Source organism: Vigna unguiculata, chromosome 1 (assembly GCF_037176805.1).
Source record: "Vigna unguiculata cultivar grain cowpea cultivar isolate G323 ecotype 2 chromosome 1, ASM3717680v1, whole genome shotgun sequence".
Taxonomy (NCBI): domain Eukaryota; kingdom Viridiplantae; phylum Streptophyta; class Magnoliopsida; order Fabales; family Fabaceae; genus Vigna; species Vigna unguiculata.
The window spans coordinates 13,093,883-13,101,970 of NC_140792.1; positions in this window are offsets into that span (position 1 = coordinate 13,093,883).

Sequence of the window (8,088 nt, forward strand, 5' to 3'; positions counted from 1 at the left end):
TGGTCCACATAAAAACAGTGCTGGCAGCAACGTGTGCGTTTTTGAAAAAATATACTGCAGCTAGCTCAGTGGTCCAAAAGTAACGTTCTTTATATCAAAAGAAAGCTCTGTGAGTCTAGTTTCCAACAAAAAAAAGATATAACGCATTTGGAGTTCTGTGGAGAGAGTTATGATCAAATGAGTGAGCAAAGGTCAAAGCTGCCGAGAATACGAAAAACAACGTTTTCAGGTTATGTTGTGGCAATTTTGGCTTCGGTTTTGTGACTCTTTTGCTACTAAATGTGGTTGGATAACATGTCTTTTGATGCTTAGTCTTTGAGCCTCAAATCCATGAGTTTAAATGCATGATAGCTACATGTTTGTGACTTTGTGTATGTCATGTTGAGTCTTTAAATGTGTCTAACTTTTGCTTGAGTCTCTTGTCATATGCTTCTTTGAGTTTTCTTTTTCTTGTTTCTAAGTTTTTGAACTATTGCATGAGATCTATGCCTTGTGTTGTTGTATGCTCCTTGAAATTGATTTTGACCTAATTTTAAGGAACTAAGTGTTCAAGACATCCTAAAACATCCTTTCTCATCATTTTAAGTACCTAGTTTTGAAAAGAAAAAGTGTTTTCAAGACCAAAAACAGTTTGACCGAGAGCTTTTACAATGCTTGGTGAATCCATTTGGCCATTTTTACTAGGTGTTATGCTACCAAATTTTATACTTGGATTTTGGGTGATATTGGCAAATTAGTTCCATGTTTTGACTTGGTTATGATCTTTCATGGTGTATGCATGATTTGAGGTATAATCTTGGCTTGTTCAAATGCTTTCCATAGAGTCCTTAAAAGTGTTTTTCATTGTTTTAGTCTTGTTCAAGTTTTGTCTTTAAAAATAAGTTTCCTTAGAAGATAAACTTTCTTATTTTTTGAGCTTTGCTTGTTTATCTTTAGGTAATCTTTGTTTTGTCTTAGTAGTTTTCTTTTCCTTGTCTTCCTAGAGTGTTGTGGCCGAGCCACTTGTTTGAGCTTTGAAAAGGTTTTCATCTCTTTAAACGTGTTTTCACTTGTGTGGAAGGTTTTTGAGTGCTAGCCTTGCTTGTGTGCTTTGGGAGTGTGATCAAAAACACTTGGGTGCTTGAGAAGACCACACTTGGTCTCGGGTTTGGAATTTTTTGTTAGCTAACATCTTCTTTGTCTCGATTTTTGGTGAGTTTTGGTGTAGGAACATGAATATGGATCCGATCTTGGAGGTAGAGGAAGAGGAGGAGTCGGCCTCACCTTATTCCCCTCCCATGGTGACTCTTATGGCCCAAGAAAGTGAACAAATGACCCTTGCCAACATCTTACGTGAGATGGAAGTGAGTAGGAGAGAAACTTTTGACCAATTGAGGGCGAACAGGAGGCAAAGTGAGATCTTCCAACAAGAGCACATCCAAAGACTTGAGCTTAGGGAAGATGAGAGGAGAAGGAGGAGGTCCTCTTCCGAGGACTCTAGCCATGGTGGAAGAAGAAGAAGGCACGACTATGATGGTGGTGGAAGGCACAATCCAATCCCACAAAGACAATCTCCACCGATCAAGATTCTAAAGTTCAAGGGAGAGAATGATCCAAACCTCTACATAGAGTGGGAGCAAAAAGTGGACCAAATCTTCAATATTCATTTAGTTAGTGATCAAGAACAAGTAGATTTAGTAGTTTTAGAATTTGAAGATTATGCCATGACATGGTAGCATCAATTGTGTATGGACAATATTAATCAAGAGTCACTCGTGGCCTCTTGGATGGACATTGAAACTTTGATGCGCGCTAGATTTGTTCCTTCCTACTATAGGAGGGAGACTCTTTTGACGCTCCAAAGGCTTCAACAAGGGTCTATGTGTGTGAATGAATATTTTAAAATGATGGAGTCCATGCTTCTCAAAGTAGGACTCCAATTTGAAAGTGAAGAAGAAAAGGTAGCTAGATTTGTGAGTGGTCTTAGAAGAGAAGTTCAAGATGTAGTTGAGTTGTATGAGTATTCCACTCTTGACAAAATTTTACACTTGGCCTTAAAAGTTGAAAGTCAATTGAAAAAGAAACAAGAGGCTAAGAGGAATACTTTATACAATGAATACTACTCTAGAACTTGGAAAGGAATGGAAAGAAAGGATGAGAAACCACCTTCCAAAGACCACCCACCTAGGACTAATTCGTCTAGAACCTCCCATGAAAGTGCAAACTCTTCTCAAAGTTCAAGAACTAGTTCCATCAAATGTTTTAAGTGTTTGGGCTATGGTCACATTGCTTCAAATTGCCCAACAAAGAGGAACATGATCTTGAACCCTAAAGGAGAGGTTGAAAGTAAACATTCTTCTCCCCCCTCCCCTAAAAGTTCTTCCTTCCACACTTCTTCCAAATCTTCAAGAGAGGATGAAATCAAACCTAATGAAGGAGGTTTGTTGGTGGTTAGGCGCATGCTAGGCCAAGTGCCTAAAGAATTTGAAAACCAAAGAGAAAATATTTTTCACTCAAGGTGCCAAATCAACAACAAAACTTGCTCCCTCATAATTGATAGTGGAAGTTGTGTTAATGTGGCTAGCACAAGGGTTTTAGACAAGCTTGGCTTGAAAACCATCCCTCATGCCAAGCCCTATAAGCTTTCTTGGCTTAGTGAGGAATGTGAGATTAAAGTGGACAAACAAGTCCTTATTAACTTCTCCGTTAGAAACTACAAAGATGAGGTATTATGTGACTTAGTGCCCATGGAAGCAACCCACATTTTATTAGGAAGGCCATGGCAATTTGATAGGAAAGCTTTTCATGATGGCCATGCCAACAAATTTACCTTTAGCTTCCAAGGCAAAAAGATCACATTACTACCTCTTTCACCAAGAGAAGTCAATGAGGACCAATTGCAAATGATAAAGAAAAGAAAAGAAGAGAAGGCGCAAAAGAAGGCGCAAGGGCATGACAATCAGTCCAAGAAGAGCATGATCACCCTCAAAGGGGTGAAGAAGGTAATGCTTGCCCAAAAACCCATCTTCCTAGCTTATCCTAGTGAATCTTCCCCTTCCTTCCAAAACCCTCACTCTAGATGTCCCTTAAACTTGTCATTAGTCTTAGATGAGTTCAAAGATGTTTTTCAAGAATCTCTAAAGGTTCTCCCACCCCTAAGAGGTATAAAACACCAAATTGATTTCATACAAGGCTCATCTTTGCCTAATAGGCCAGCCTATAGGACTAGTCCTGAGGAGGCTAAGGAAATTCAAAAACAAGTGAATGAGTTGTTAGAAAAGGGGTGGGTGCAACATAGCATGAGTCTTTGTGCAATGCCCGTTATTCTTGTCCCCAAAAAGGATGGAACATGGAGAATGGGCATAGATTGTAGGGTTATCAACAACATAACCATCAAGTATAGGCATCCTATTCCTAAATTAGATGATTTGATTGATGAGTTACATGGTGCAACCATATTTTCCAAAATAGACTTGAAGAGTGGGTACAATCAAATTAGAATCAAAGAAGGTGATGAATGGAAAACCTCTTTCAAGACTAAGTTTGGATTATATGAGTGGTTAGTCATGCCTTTTGGCTTGACCAATGCACCTAGTACATTCATGAGACTCATGCACCATGTTCTTAGAGAGTTCTTAGGGAAGTTTGTTATGGTGTACTTTGATGACATTCTCATTTATAGTATGTCTCAAGATGACCACTTGCATCATTTAAGGAGTGTGTTAAAGACCTTAAGGAAGGCATCCTTGTATGCTAACATGGAGAAATGTGTGTTTGGGATGGATCATGTGATCTTCCTAGGTTTCAAAATAAATCAATATGGGTCCATGTGGACCAAGAAAAAGTGATGGCCATCAAGGATTGGCCTCCCCCCAAGAATGTAAGTGAGCTTAGGTCTTTCCATGGGTTGGCTAGTTTTTATAGGAGGTTTGTGCCAAACTTTAGCACCACAGTCGCCCTTCTCAATGAATTGGTCAAGAAAGGTGTGGTCTATAAGTGGGGCAAAGATCAAGAAAAGGCTTTTGAAACTTTAAAACAAAAATTGATCAATGCACCACTCTTAGCCCTCCCTAACTTCTCAAAAACTTTTGAAATTGAGTGTGATGCATCCAATGTAGGCATTGGGGTCGTGCTTCTCCAAGAAGGACACCCCATAGCCTACTTTAGTGAGAAACTCAAGGGGAGTCACATCAACTACTCCACCTATGACAAATAGGTTTATGCTCTTGTGAGAACTTTGCAAACTTGGCAACACTATCTTCTTTCAAAGGAGTTTGTGATACATAGTGACCATGAGTCACTCAAATTTTTGAAAAGCCAAGGCAAGTTAAACAAGATACATGCTAGGTGGGTAGAGTTCTTAGAGCAATTCCCATATGTGATCAAACATAAGCAAGGAAAGGCGAACATTGTGGCAGATGCACTTTCAAGAAGGCATTCCCTCTTTTCAATTCTTGAGATTTCTTAGTTTTGATCATATTAAGGAATTGTATCCAAGGGATGTTGATTTCTCCTCCATTCTTAGTGAGTTCCACCAAGGGGCTTACAAAGACTTTTACCTTCTCAATCAATATCTTTTCAAAGGTAAGAGACTTTGCATTCCCCAAGGTTCCTTAAGAGCCTCACTCATTAGAGAGGCATATGAGGGAGGATTAATGGGGCATTTTGGGCCAAACAAGACTTTGGAAGTCTTGAAAGAACACTTCTATTGGCCTCACATGAGGAAGCATGTAGATAGGCATTGCAAAAGTCGCATAGCATGAATGAAAGCCAAGTCTAGAGTCCAACCCCATGGTCTTTACACTCCCTTGCCTATCCCTTCCAAGCCTTGGGTTGACATATCTATGGATTTTGTCTTAGGCCTCCCAAGGACCAAAAAAGGTAGGGATTCCATTTTTGTAGTGGTGGATAGGTTCTCTAAGATGGTCCATTTCATTCCTTGCCATAAGATTTATGATGCAACTTATATTGCAAATCTTTTTTTCAAGGAAGTGGTAAGACTACATGGCCTACCTAGGTCCATTGTAAGTGATAGGGACTCCAAGTTCCTAAGCCATTTTTGGAGAACCTTGTGGGGTAAACTTGGCACCAAGCTTCTTTTCTCCACCACTTGCCATCCCCAAAGTGATGGCCAAACCGAGGTGGTTAATAGAACCCTAAGGCAAATGCTAAGATGTATGATAGTGCAAAACATTAGAGAGTGGGAGGAACTTCTTCCCCACATAGAGTTTGTCTACAATAGGATTGTGCATTCCACTACTTCTCATTCCCCTTTTGAGGTTGTGTATGGGTTCAATCCCCTAACTCCCTTAGACCTCCTTCCCCTTCCCACTCATGAGGCATGGTGTTGAGGTTTTAATTCATCTATGTCTTTTATCTTTGAATCACGTAAAAAGTAATGATTTTAAATCTATATGCATGTTGATCATATGAGTTCAAGGGTTTTTAAATTTAATTGAGAATTTACTTTGATTTTATTTAGAAACTTTCATATGATTAAATGAGTTTTTACCAATAATTGAGACTTTACTTTGGTTAAAGGTATTTACTCTAACTACAATTAATTGAGACTTTACTTTGATTAATTAAGCTTTTTATTTGGTGAGGAGATAGAAGACTAGACATGATTAGGCATAGTAAATTTGATTGAGACTGTACCTTGGTTGAATTCACTGTGGATAATCTAAAAGTTCTCACTTTTAATTGAGACTGTACTTTGGTTAAAAGTGAGAACGCCAACAAATTAATTGAGACTTTACATTGATTAATTTGTAAATCTATAACAATAATTAATTGAGCAATAATCTTTAGATAACCGATGATGAATCTATTTTGAAAAAGCAATGAAATCAATCTATTTTCTTTACTATTGTTTTTATTTCTTTTTATCTTTTAAATTTTATTTCTATCTTTGTTTATCTTAATCCCCTATATTTTTTATTTTATTTGACTAACCGTTTTGTATAGATTTTATAAGAACTAACTTGTTAAAAATCAATTTCGTGTTCGTTGGGAGACGACTTTGGGTTACTTTACCCTTTCTATTTTCTTGACTACTATCTTAGCAATACTGAAGTTGCTATAGTTTAGTAGTATTAATTTGAACGCGTTGATAACGCTGTCGTTGACGCGTTCAAATTAATACTACTTATCTATAACAACTTCAGTATTGTTAAGAAAGTAGTCAACAAAATAGTAAGGGTAAAGTAACCCAAAGTCGTCTCCCAACGAACACAGAATTGATTTTTAACAAATTAGTTCTTATAAAACTATACAAAGCGGTTAGTCAAACAAAATAAAAAATATAGGGGATTCAGATAAACAAAGATAGAAATAAAATTTAAAAGATAAAAAGAAATAAAAACAATAGAAAAGAAAATAGATTGATTCCATTGCTTTTTCAAAATAGATTCATCATCGGTTATCTAAAGATTATTGCTCAATTAATTATTGTTGTAGATTTGCAAATTAATCAATGTAAAGTCTCAATTAATTTGTTGGCATTCTCACTTTTAACCAAAGTACAGTCTCAATTAAAAGTGAGAACTTTTAGATTATCCATAGTAAATTCAATCAAAGTACAGTCTCAATCAAATTTTACTATGCCTAATCATGTCTATTCTTTTATCTCCTCACCAAATAAAAAGCTTAATTAATCAAAGTAAAGTCTCGATTAATTTTCATTAGAGTAAATACCTTTAACCAAAGTAAAGTCTCAATTATTGGTAAAAACTCATTTAATCACATGAAAGTTTCTAAATAAAATCAAAGTAAAGTCTCAATTAAATTTAAAAATCCTTGAACTCATATGATCAACATGCATATAGATTTAAAATCATTACTTTTTACGAGATTCAAAGATAAAAGACATAGATGAATTAAAACCTCAACAATAATAAAAAGAACAAAGAAATTATTTCATTCTAACCTCAGAATCCATAATGAAATTACAATGGAATCAACCCAAGAAGTTTAGCAATCCATGGAATACAAAATAAGAATAAAAGAAGAATAAAGAGAAGAAAAGAGAGAGAAAGAAATTAGGTCCCCCTAAGGGTTCCTAAATTCCAAAGTGCCGAGCTTTTCTCTACTTCTCCCTTGGTCTCTTTATATAGGAATTGGACTGGGCTTTTCTGTTGCTAAAATCTCTCAAATATCTTTTAAAATAAAGATAAATATAAATATTTAAAAATACTTGGAGAGATATAGACTATTTGACAAATATAATTGGTTGATAATATCAATATCTAATATAATTAAATTAATTAATTACTTAAAGATATATGATAAATTATCACCAATTAATATTTGTATTAATTTTCCAAATCAACCCTTTGCAATCTCCTTAAATTATCTTCTAAATAATCCAATATCTTCAAGATATATTTGTTTGTTGTGGAACTAAAAAGATTCAAGAAGATCTTGTCATATTTAAAAAGATTTGGTAGTTATTATCTTTTAATATTTTATGATATAATTAAATAAGATAATTATTTAAAAATATCAAATAAAATATCTAAAGATATATTTTCCCAAATTATCTTCTATCATAAAGATAAAGAAAACCGCAAGGTCCAATTTTTCTTTCCTCTCTTCTTGGTTTAGCCAAACTTCTTCACTTTTTCAAGCTTTTCTTGCCGTCTTCATGTAATGCTTGGCCTGAATTTTTGTGCTTTTGATAATTTCTTATTCTTTGATTTATCTTTAAGGTGTCATGAAGCTTTAATCAATTTATTTCCACACCTCTAAATGAGCTTAAAACTTAACTTCAGCTGCATCAACAAACGTTAAAATATCCAAAAATAATTTATGCAGCTAAAAATCACTTTTTAAGACATTTTTATCACACAAGCTCAAACAACCTAATTATCAAAATTATCAATTAAATCACTCTTTAGGCACATAAATTCAATTAAATACCCAGAATTAAACATTAAATGAGGGCAAAAATACGTACTCATCACGCGTCAACGACAACGTTATCAAATTTGGTGCCGTTGCCGGGGAACATGGTTAGAATTTTTATCATTTTAGTTCTTATTTTTATTTTTTCTTTTGATTTGATTTCATTTGATTTCATTTCATTTTTGTTTATCACTAACATTTTCT